Source organism: Sinohyriopsis cumingii, chromosome 17, assembly GCF_028554795.1.
Source record: "Sinohyriopsis cumingii isolate HCF-2022 chromosome 17, ASM2855479v2, whole genome shotgun sequence".
In the NCBI taxonomy this organism is placed as follows: domain Eukaryota; kingdom Metazoa; phylum Mollusca; class Bivalvia; order Unionida; family Unionidae; genus Sinohyriopsis; species Sinohyriopsis cumingii.
Genome location: NC_142977.1, coordinates 73,654,999 through 73,668,288, shown reverse-complemented (window position 1 = coordinate 73,668,288; position 13,290 = coordinate 73,654,999). Strand labels below are relative to the sequence as shown.

The 13,290-nt window shown below is 36.0% G+C and overlaps 1 protein-coding gene across 1 annotated transcript in view; it reads right to left on the bottom strand.

Annotated features, from left to right (window-relative positions):
• Positions 1 to 5,017, bottom strand: part of LOC149779239 (uncharacterized) — a 33,263-nt gene extending 28,246 nt beyond the window's left edge. Inside the window, exon 1 of the mRNA XM_089939822.1 lies at positions 4,853 to 5,017. The gene's annotated coding sequence lies outside the window, so the exon portion shown is untranslated. The remainder of the gene's footprint in view (positions 1 to 4,852) is intronic.
• Positions 5,018 to 13,290: the final 8,273 nt, after the last annotated feature.

Sequence of the window (13,290 nt, the reverse complement as noted above, 5' to 3'; positions counted from 1 at the left end):
CCATATCAGCCTCCTCTCCACCAGAAGCTACTATAGTGCAGACTGCGACTCCGACCACTCCCTTCTGAGCAGCAGGGTGCACCTACAGCCAAACACATTACACTGATCCAAACCAAAAGGTCGCCTTCGCACAACTCTGCGCAGATGTCGGTCTCCTCCAAGGTGGAGGTATGTGTGTTCGCTCTGGACCAGGCTCTTCAGGACCTGCCAGAGCACGATGTCACAGCCAAGTAGAACGCCATGAAAGGTGCCATCTACAGCACAGCCATGTCAACGTTTAGCAAGAAGGAACGGTCCAGCCAGGACTGGTTCAACACACACCTTTCAAGGACGGAACCAATAATTGAGGACAAATTAAAATCCTTCAATAAACGGATGCTTTCTGCCCTTATAAGTGCCCAAACCACCACCCAACGCATTGCTAGACGGTGCGCAACGGAGTACTGGCAGAAATTACCTTTATGAATTATTCGATACTTTTTAAATGGTGTTAAGTCACATTGGTGGAGATGGCAATTTTACCATTTAAAACTGTATTCATTCTTTGAATAATGGTCTCATAACTATTTGTTTTTATTTTTGTGTAAGTGGTAATATTCACCATACCACCAAGACCCACACGTTTATTTAATAAGCAAACACATTTAAAATGAAAAAAATTACCATTGAAAACGTAAATGTTCCATTTTGTGTTTGGTTTAGTAGCCTCTGAGTATTGATATATTTCAATAGCTTTTAAGTCCTCCTCAGATAATTTCTCGACTGTTGTTTTATATCCCTCAGCGGCCTTACAATTTACTGGCCCAGTTCCAACGCTATTATTGTTCTTGTGTGAATGGCAAAGGTGACTAAGGTCATTGGGTACTGAGTGAGGGAATGTATCAATCTCGTAATGGGCCATTTTGCGCGACTATGTAGCAGACGAATGCCAAATTATAAACTATGCATTTCAATCAAAGAATATTTGAAAAACTATAAAAAGAGTATAATTTATACTTATTTGCTGTATACAAAATCTAAAAGATGAAGCAGTCGTTTCACAATGATGTGTCTTTAATGTTTATTTATATTGCAAGCAGAACCAAAACCGAAAGCAGTCCCAGAATTTATCGATGTGCAAAAAATACCAGATCAATATCAAGTGACCGTTGAGAGCCAATCGTATTGCAGAAAACCCGTTTCATTTATAAAAACTGGAATTATTAGAGATTTAAGAAATTAGAGACTTAAGGAATTAATCATAAAAATATTCATAATCCCCATTTTCTAAATGAACTTCACATCCTACACAATTTCATCGCAATTGTTTCTGCTTTCGCTTTCCCCCTCCCATCCCCCTACCTCATGAATAAGGGACAAAATGCAAACAAAATCTGGAGTGAGAAAATAAATGCGCGTCAAGAAGCGCTTGAAATTAACTAACACCAAGTGACCTAAAAGAATTTGCTCGTTGTAAAGGTATGTGTACATTTGCAATGGGATTTATATACAGTGCTCAGAATATCATTGATACAGTGTTGCAAAAGCCTGTCTACACTATACGGTAAATATTTTGTCTACGAGGCACATATACTGTTATTTATTTCATGTTTTTTATGTATGCTTTTCTTAAACCTATAGTAACGTTTCAACAATGTTCGAAGGGTGCTCAGTCACACATCGTTCTCTCAATGTATTAGTTGGTCACTTGGCAGACTAATCGACCAACAGAGAAACATATAAACAATAGCATGCCCTTATGGTAATTCTCCCACAACCCTCAAACAACGTCTGTCTGTCTCTGTCGGTCAGAAGATACGTTTTACCACCTTGTCTCTCTCGCTCCCTAACCCTCAATGTTGGTTTGCCTGTCAGCATATCTGATTTTATTATCCCTCCCCTTCTTGATTTGTCTGTCAGCATATCAGTTTAACCACATTGTCGCATTTTCTCTCTCGCCTCTCTCACTTTCAATGTTGGTTTGTCTGTCAGCATATCAGATTCCCTCCCTGTCTCGACAATCGTAGCAACTTACGGGCTAATATCCGTGTAAAGGCGAGCGTGGTGGATTTTCGCTAGTGTCATGCGATGTTATTTATGGAAATATGAATGATGGTAAAGGTTGTCAGACTGTTCAACGAAAAGGGGAAAGAGAAATGTTGGATAAAAACAAATGTACGATTGGTAGTAACGTTAAATTAAACAGACTAATGACGTTGATCAGGTAAATACATAAAAATGTTTGACTTACCTCTAATAGATTCGTAATTGTTCTTTCTTTATATAACAATCGCCGTTACATGAGTGGCTTAACGTTCAGTGTTCAAGAAGCTAAACATTTATTTGTAATGATCTAATTTCCAAAAACAGCAGGAAGATACTTATCAATTTGCAAAGGGGGATCTGAATATCAAAAAACTGAATTTTATAGCGGACACACTGGGTATGGATGTAAAGAGTTCATCCTGCTGCTTCGCAGTACTCATATACAAAATGCCAGTGTGGACCAATGATCAAAGAAACGAACAGTGCAATTAGTTGTTTGCGAGCTGAGCTACGTACCCTCAGAGAAACCAAGTCTCATATAGAGATAATAATCTAAGATGACTGGTATACAAAACTGAATCAATCTATCCTAATGTATGGAAAAGGGGACATAAAGATAAGAACCTGTCAGGTTCAAATTAGTAGCTTGCAATACATTTGGTTGCTACCAGATTAATCGACTCAATCGTTTTGAGTACAAATGCCGCTCAGAATAAGTCAGATAGATTACAATATAGTTCCTCAGGCATGCTAGCAGGTACTTCTCCTATTGAACCAAGAGGTTCTGGTGTACGTGTAAACAAAAATCAAAATACATCACAGTCAATTTTCATCAACTGATATAAATGGTAATAATCCTTCCTTGAAAACGATTTGAATGGTACCATTGTGTCCAAAACATTTAGTCTATCACCACTGGTCAAAGTAACACTTTATACATCATGACGTAAATATGTAAACGGCTTTTATGACCTATAGCAGTGTTGCACATTGTACATGATTCAGATAGTGAAAGGTCAAACGAATACTGTATTTATTTTCGGTATAAACGGTTCTAATGACTCTGCTAGCATTCCCATTAGAATCACAATGACCCGTTGTATAAACGACCCGTTATTTAATATTTCATTCAAAAGCAACTCGGCAAGCCACGTTTCCTTTTAATAAAACTTCGCACATCTCGTGGTATATAAGTGATACAGCGTACACACACACACACACACACACACACATGTTTTTAATGAGTATGCCAATATATATATATATATATATATATATATATATATATATATATATATATATATATATATATAAGGAGAGAGTGCTTTGGATTTTTATATTAGCCTTTAAAATACATACGTATGCATGTGCATATGTATGTACACGTGCATATATGCGTGTATATCTATGTATACATTGATAAATATGTATGTATTGTGTATGCATGAGTTCATATGCACTGTCATATGTACATGTACATACCAGTTATATTGGTGCTCTAGTGATGATTTTTTCTTTAATGAATATACCAACATATGCTTGCACTGATACTTGTTGTGCATGTTTATATAAGCAATATTTCGATATTTCTTTTCTTAATATTTTCCCTCTCATCTGACAGATACACCACACATTTTAAAATAACTGCCTAAATTTCGTATATTTTTAAACGTGGTTGAAATACTGTTTCTATATATGATATATTACACATTTTACCTATCTTTATGTTAATACAACTGTTTGAACAAGAGAATAATACTACTACTATTACTAATACTAATAACAACAATAATAATAATAATGATAATAATAATAATAATACTTTTTGTACTTTTTTGCTGTTTTTATTCAGAAGATCGTGATAGGTTCGCTTGATTAGTGAAAACGCCTCTAAATTGGCCCATATTGTGGACGCAAACCTTGTGTTATGTCTCTTACAGTACTGATATGCAAGTTCTGAATTAAGGTAACACTTCTATTCTCTGTGATTTTTTATGAGTGTTGGTAGAACAGACAAGTGCTTTTCAAGTGGCTTTTTATGTTTACTATCTATCCGCAAATGTGTAGCAAATACAGTATTATCAACGGATTAGTAAAGTCATTTCTGCACAATGAATAATGAACACATAGTATATTGTCATAATTGTTCCATTGATACGAAAAACAACGTGCACATGATACATATCAATGCAGACCACTATGACTGTGCTGTACTCAGCTTTTCTAGCCTTCTACACTGTGGATCATTACGTTGCACATATGCAGTTTATTCTCAATCGACATTCGCACAGTTGTTAGAACGGCGACAAAATGAAACTGACTTACCTAACAAAGAAGTTAACACGTAAATAGGTCCCCGTCGTAAGGGACACAACAAACAATAGTTTGATATGTTAGTGTTGGTATCTTTTTTGTCACGTTTTGTACTTTAAATGCTATATTTTTCATCTTATCTGACAGAAAGGACTGCCATCCTTTGCCAGATATAATTCAGTAATATATATATATATATATATATATATATATATATATATATATATATATATATATATATATATATATATATATATATATATATAGTGGCACAAATACTAATTAGTGGAAGGGGTTGGTGTGAATGCTTGAGACAAGAGGTTTTATCGCAAAGAAAAACAGTCTTTCGGAATTGTTAACTTCCTTTACTACATATTGCAATACACAATATATTCGTACCAGAATATAAAAATGTGATAGAGTGTGATTGTTGACAAAGGAAACGTTATTACTGTACATATACCAATGGAAGATACATAATGGTGTTATCAAGTGACGGTAGAAAATCACTCACCTGTATACTCTCATGTGTGTACCTGTACTATTAACCAGGAAGTGTAATCAATACACATCTATGACAACTCATGTAATCACAAAGCAAATATTTAAAAACTTGTTCATCGGACTAGCAAAGGACATGTAATAATAATTACAGTGTCCTGCAGCTTAGCTTTGAGGCTTAATCCCTGGAATAATATATGTGTAAATGGGAAAACCGTGTTACTATAAATAGCAATAATTTATCCAATAGTCACGTGTAAAAAAGAAGTAAAGATATGAAAAGTCATCGCTTTAAAATTGACGGCGAAATCCCACAATATACTTTTAATATATTATCACCTCTTACGAAAAACGTCATCTGAATAATATTATTTAAATAACACACAGACACAAACACATGTATATATATATATATATATATATATATATATATATATATATATATATATATATATATATATATATATATATATAAGCAGCAGAGAGGGCGAACAGACTCTAAATGGTTCACCCGTATTTTCGCAAAATACGCCTTCCTTGGAGATCGCCAAAAAAAAACCCAAAACCGCGAAAACCAGCGTAAGACAACTCCGTCGATGACAAATTGGCTTACCGGATTATCGCTGATGTTTTTTTTTCTTTGCGATACCCCGAAGAAAAATATGCGATTGTGTCGGTGACAATATGGAGGCGCGCCCTCTCTGCTGATATTATCCAAAAATTGTATCATGACCGACTCGGTATCGTGCTCGAGGATCGTGTAAGTTTATTGTTATAAATCCGTGTGGAGTAGCTTGCGCTCGTGAAAAGAAGTTTCTAAACTTATTTATATCCATATCACCGCTACACCAGGCCTGATGAATATTTCATAACGTGTATGTATCAACTCCGTTAAACACAGCAAGAATATTGCAATTATCCCTGATCACTTTTGGTATTTGTGTATACCGCTGGGTTACATAAATCACATCTGTGTTTTTGTGTCTACCTCTGGAAAATATCCTAGGTGGATTTGATTGTTTATCCAACATTACATCATCGTAAACAACTAAATTATTAATAAATCCATCTATATCATCAATACTTGGTGCTTCATAAATATCAGTAATAAATTCAACAACATCGTCTCCGTTCTCATTTAACGATTTTGCGCTTTCATTAAAATCCTTTATTACATCGTAGCATCGTTGATCATCAACTGAAGGTGATACCAAGTGCAACTTATCCCACTTCATCCACTTCGTTATTAAATTAAGCAACAACTGCGTCTTACCACTTCCAGATGGACCTATAGTAATCATACGAACAGAATTTGGTAGTGCTGCATGATGCTTAGCTGGTTCTCGTTTCCTTGTTGCAGAAAAGTCAGTGATTTCCATATAGAAAATATATAAAATAATATGGATTTATATTGTGTGAAATGCAGGGAGCGTACCCCAACAGGTGATTTAACATCCATTACAACAAAAAATAACATATCAGCGGTTAAAGGTAAGTGTGAACGATGTGGTACAAAAACATTTAAATTTATTTCCTCGGGCAATAAGCCAAAGTCAGGTAAAAAAAAGCAACACGGAGGTGATATTGCAGCAAAATTAGGAAAATTACCTGGAACTCCGTGGGCTAGATATCCAGGAGTAAAACATCTTCCAGGATATAATTACTGCGGGCCTGGCACCCGACTTGATATCAGACGTGACAACCAAGACCAACCAAAACTAGGCGAGGAACCAATAAACGCTATTGATAAAGCGTGTCATGCGCATGATGTAGCTTATAAAAGTAAGGATCTTCAGCAGCGACATCTCGCAGATGTAAAATTAATTATGCACTAAATTCCATCACTGATAAATCTTTCAAGGAAAGGTTAGCTAGTTGGTTAATAAAATCCGCAATGAAAGGTAAATTAGCGCTAGGTGCTGGTAAGTTATAAATGGAATCGATCTATTATTCCCCAAGAGGAGACTGAAAGGGTATCGCAGCGATTAGTAAACTCGCTGAAGCAGCACATGTTACGCGTGTTACTGCTAAAAAGTGGCTATCCAAACAGGCAATATCGCAAATTAACTACCACCACCTAAGCAAATTCACTTTGCACATTTTGATATTAGTGTTCCTAATGAAGTTCATCAAGTTGATATATTATTTTTACCACATGATGCCATTAAAATCCAAAGACGTCAAATGAAATACAAGTATGTGCTAACTATAGTTGACCTTGCAAGTAGATATAAAGAAGCAGAACCGTTGTCAACAAAGACAGCAACTGAAGTAGCTTCTGCGTTTAAATGAATTTATCAACGTGGACCCTTGCAATGTCCAAAGCTGTTACAAGTTGATCCTGGCAAAGAATTTCAGGGTGCAGTATCATCGTTGATGAAACAACATAACGTCACCATCAGACGAGGACATACTGAAATTCATCGTGATCAGGCAATTGTTGAACGATTTAATCGAACACTTGCTGAACGGTTATTTGGATATCAATACGCGAAGGAATTCATTCAAGACAAGAGATCTCGGGAATGGGTTGCACCAAGCGTGATAACTGCATTAAATAATGAAATAACTCGAACAACCAATTTTCAAAAATAGCAGGAAGACACTTATCAATTTGCAAAGGGGATTTTGAATAGCAAAAAAACTGAATTTTATAGCGGACACACTGGGTACGGATATAAAGAGTTCATCCTGATGCTTCGCAGCACTCATATACAAAATGCCAGTGTGGACCAATGATCAAAGAAACGAACAGTGCAATCAGTTTTTTGCTAGCTGAGCTACGTACCCTCAGAGAAACCAAGTCTCATATAGAGATAATAATCTTAGATGATCTGTATACAAAACTGAATCAGTCTATCCTTATGTATAGAAAAGGGGGCATAAAGATAAGCATCTGTAGGTTTAAATTAGTAGCTTGCAATACACTTGGTTGTTACCAGATTAACCGACTATATTGTTTTGAATACAAAATCCGCTTAGAATAAGTCAGATAGATTACAATAAAATTCCTCAGGCATGCTAGCAGGTACTTCTCCTATTGAACCAAGAGGTTCTGGTGTACGTGCAAACCAAAATCAAATACATCACAGTCAATTTTCATAATTTGAATGGTACGTTTGTGTCCAAAACATTCAGTCTATCATCATTGGTCAAAGTCGCACTTTATAAACCATGATGTAAAAAAGCAAACGGTTTTTATCAGCTACAGCAGTGTTGCACATTTTGCATGATTCAGGTAGCAAACGGTCAAACAAATACTGTATTTATTTTCGGTAGAAACGATTCTAATGACTCTGCTAGCATTCCCATTAAAATCACAATGACCCGTTGTACAAAACGACCCGTTATTTAATTTTTCTTTCAAAAGCAACTCGGCAAGCCACGTTTCCTTTTAATAATAATTTGCACATCTCGTAGTATATAAGTGATACAGCGTATACACACACAAACACGAACACGCATATATATATATAGACACACACACACAAGGAAATATGTATGTATTGTGTATGCATGAGTGCATATGAGTGCATATGTACGTGTACATACCAGTTATCTTGCTGCTCTAGTGGTGATTTTTTTAATGATCATGCCAACATGATTGCTTTAAATTGACGGCGTAGATCAAATCCCACAATATACTTTTAATACATTATCACTTCTTGAATTATATTATTTAAATAACACACAGACACACACATGTATATATATATATATATATATATATATATATATATATATATATATATATATATATATATATATATATATATATATTTCTTTTAGTAATAAAAGCTGACGCGCATGAAACCTAACCTACGTTTGTACGTTAATGAAAATTGCGTAAAGACACGCTTCAAATATTATATCCAGGATATAATTTTAGGGACAATATTTCTTGTTTTGATAGAGTGTGATACGTATTGCATCAGTAGTTCACGCATGCTGGTTGCAAAAGTATGGGCAAAAGTGTCTAGAACAATTGGCGTATTATAATTTTAGCATTATTGTACAGATAAATATATCTAAGCTCTTGACAAGTCCGTTCCGGTACTAAGTATGCATTTATGGCAATCATAGCACGAATGTGGCAATATTTGGTGCAAACCAAAGGTAAAATTCGTAATATGTTCAGTATACAGATTGAACAAGAGCATTTGGGGGAGCTGAATCTTCGTAATGCCGGTGGGTGTATGCATAACGAATACGATGATCTTCGCGGATTTCAATAAATTTCACAAAGTGCGAAATATCCTGTACAAAATGAAACTCTTATCTGCTGCCCGGGTTCTTATTTGAATAAAAAAAAGCTGACGCCAGGACTACTAATGCCACGTTTTGACTGGCATTTTAAAGTTTAATTATTAAAAGCAGAGCGTTTGTTAGGAAAGTGCGAACTAAAGTGAAGATTGTGCACGGGTCCAGACGACGAGCAGCCTTAAAATGCGGCTCACCTATATAAAAATCTTGCATCCTAAAAAGAGTCGCACCATATTTCGGTATTCGGTTTACCTAGATATATAGCATTTGTTCTGATCTTTGCACAGAAAAAGTTGTTACAATTTCAGAATCATGGAACGTGTTTTTTTAGCAAGACTGATATGCAGTTTATTGATTTTTTTTAAAACTTGAGTTTAGGCTTAATGAAAAGCAAAAGCACCCTCTGCAACAGCAATGTCATATTTTTGCTTGCTATGTTTCGCAAAAAGCAGCTAAAGTTTCGTCACCAACACGGAAGCAAAAATCATACTTAATACGACCGATTGATGAAAATAAAATACTGTAATGCGTACCATTTGAAAAGAGTCAGTTATAACCAGAATATTCTGTTCAAAATAATATTTTTGGGCACGCAGGATACCACTCACGTGTATTCATGCCTCGCGATATGTCGGCCTATTCTGCGCACAGCTTTGAAAAAACATAATGTTTATCCATCGGACTATAGAAATGAAATACATTACTTTGGACTGTTTCTGTTAGCAGTTCAGTCGATTAATTAGGTCATGTTTATAGCTAGTTTTACAAAATTCAGTGTAACAATCCCAAAAAACGGCAAGCAATATTAAGCCAACTAAACCGCTCTTGTAGAAAAAAAAATTAGTAACATTTTTATTTAAAAAAGCTGTTATGTGGAAGAGAAACAACAATGAATAGTGTGTACTGTATTTACAACGTCTTGCTTAAAGGGGAAAAATTACTAAAGAATTTAGAAACGGACCATAAGTCAAGGAATTTATTGATAATGCCGATCTAGCGGCAAGTTGACAGGTTGGGTAGCCGACGATTTTGTACATGTGGGACAAAATCAAAATTGGAAACTTAGATTAAACTGCAGATTTCTTTTAAGTTGTACATTTCCATCCTGTCAATGTATTTATTTGTACGATTTTAAAAGATAAATAGCAAGTAAGATTTTATGGGTTACAGGTTCAAGAAGGTCATGGAGTTGGTCTTCATGTTGACATTTAGAAATCACATTTTCATATACATTTCGAGTCGAAACGTGGGGTATATTTGTTCAGTTTATGAACATCACTTTTCTTAAAGTACGACCGTTCTTTCTTGATGCATAATGAATTTTTGACGCAAAATAACACGCGATCCAACGTTTACAGAAATGACGTATCCGGTTGTTGATACCTTTAGCTCTCCCCAGCATGTTAAATGGTTTGAACTTTAAGGTGACACCCTGGTGTTCCGGAATAGGTGTTTTTCGGTGTGGGTTTTCCTATCCATCCAGCTTGCGTTTAAAATAGTACAATTTGTATAAAATAAGTGTAATTTTGTTAGGGTTTCTCAATGTTTTATTCTTTAAGTCATAGAGTTAAGTTATCCAAAATAAAAGCTTGGGGGGGGGGGTAGATTTCTTTCCTTTGCCTAGGCTGGCAGTGGGCCTGGATTCTATCCACCCTTGGTTAGAACTTAGGATTATAATATACCCCCCCCCCCCCTTCGAACTTCTAAGTCCCAGGGTTGGATTCCATTCCTTTTGATTCCGGTAGTTTTGCATATTAAAATTGACTGCCAAAGTCATTTTGTCCTTGTGTTGTCTAGTTTTAAATGCTTTGGTGTAATGTTCCCTCTTGTTGCAAGGACAGCTACATGTAGATCAAATATATTACAGTTGTTTTTCTTATATACACCTTATTGTTAAAAGAAAATTTTAATGTATATTTAAGCCAAAATAAAATATTTAATGTTGAAAACAATATGGTCTCTAGGTGCTTTCTGTTTTATTTTGTGAGTGTATGAATTGCGTTTTGTTAGGTGTGTTTTAGTTAGTCTATATGCCTTAGCATATTGTGGTCAATTTATGTTCTGCTACCTTGTTGCACCTTAGCGCAAAAAAAGGATTGAAATTTTCCCTCACGCGGACGTTGTGCTGGTTTTGGTGAGCGAGATGCTGAGGGTGATACAATTTCCTTCATGTTATCTAATGTTTTCTATGCCACGACATTTGCGTATGATTTGGTTTGATCAGGAGTCTGCGGTGGTATTGTTTGTGTTTGTAGTTTTCCTTTAGAAGACATTCTCATTTTGTATGTCCTATTTGTGAGCACCGGGTCTAGTTGGTGACAATTTTGGTACCACGTTTGTACAGGGATCCAGAATATTTTGAAATATCCGGGGATTTTGTTGGCCTCCTTTGTGTTAGTCTGAACCACTAATTTCCTATTGTGAAGGCCTTCTGTGGCCTTATATATCTCTCTCCTTATGTTTGCCATTTTAATTTCCGTTCTCTGTTCGAAGTCCTCTTGCAGGACTTCAAGGGAAATTTCCCTTGGAAAATAGGAAATGTACACTTCCGCGACGAGCAGAATTGCCCGACATGGTCGTAACAACAATCATTTATACAAATCTACTTAATTACATAGTAAGCGAGTAGCAATGACGTCACATATAGTGTTCAATAAATGACCTAAATACACCTAACATCTCGCAGTATCATGAGAGAAATGTGTGTAATTGACAGCTGAATGCACGTAAATGCTGGGCTCGTTGTCATTATTATTGATATTATGATGGCAGGCTGTAACAGCCGAAATTCCGAAATGTATAGGTATGTTGGACTAGAGTCCGACAGTGAAACGTAGCACAGAGAACAAATTTTGTGTTTGATTCTGGATCGAATGGATAGCCAGTGTGGGGTACAGAGCAGCGGGGAGGTGTGCTCTGATCGTGGTACTCTAAGCATGATCCGAGCAGCTGTGTTTTGAACTTCTTGAACTTTCTGGAGCAGATATTGAGATGAACCAGATACAATTGTGTTACAATAGTCCAGTCTTGAAAGTACTAATGAACGCACAAGTATTTAGTGGCATCAACTGAACGATATTTGCGAATTGAGATGATGCGTTTCAGCTCAAGATATGCAGTCTTGCATATGTTCGTGACATGTTGGTGCAATGCGAGAGTACTGTTCAGAGTAACACCTAGGTTTCGTACTGATTGTGTGAATTTAATGTTGGTGTTGCTGATATTTATTGTTTGAGGTAAAGGATGTGAATGAGAAAGTGTTTGTGTTGTGATCAGAATAGCCTCAGTTTTATCATCATTCATATGCAGCTTGTTACATGTCATCCATGATTGCACGTCAGAAATGCACCTCTCTACACCTTGGATGGTAGCATCAACGTCAGTTGGGTGGCTAGATTTTTATATTTGGGTGTTATCAGCGTACAATTGGTGAGACACTGGATAATGATCTATGACTCTCGAGAGCGACTGAGCGTACATAATGAAGAGAACAGGTCCAAGAACAGACCCCTGTGGAACACCACAACATAGATAAACTGGGCTGGAGTGTATTTCATTTGCAGATACAATTTGTGTAATGTTGACCAGGTAGGACTTGAATCACATTAAGGCTGTATCATGAATGCCAAATACATGCTGGAGACGGTGAAGTAATATATCATGGTCTATTGTGTAAAATGCTGCAGACAAATCAAGAAGGGTGAAGACCGTAGTCTTTCCGCTATCCAACGCAGAAAGAATGTCATTAACTACTTTTAGAAGAGTAGTTTCAGTACTGTGACAAGGGCGATATGCAGATTATGCATTGCTAAAAGGACTGTTTGAATTTAAATGAGATACAAGCTGGGATAGAACAACCTTTTCTAAGATTTTTGATATGAATGGGAGATTTTTAATATGAATGGGAGTCATGGAGTCTTGTCAATACTTGTTCATACTTTGTTGTTTGATAGCAATTGCTTGTCAGCTTTTATGATAAATTTGTCAAGAAATATTTTTGTAAAAAATCGACTTTGATTCTACTGCCTTCTGTGTTTGAATGGAGTTTTCTTATTTTTTTATATATACTCCTTGTGTCTTGGAGCTTCTTCGATCGAAGCTTATACTGGCACGATAGACGACACATCTTCTGCTGGCTCTCCGCTTTTCCATGTATTTATATTCTGAAGCTTGTCCATTGACTCTATA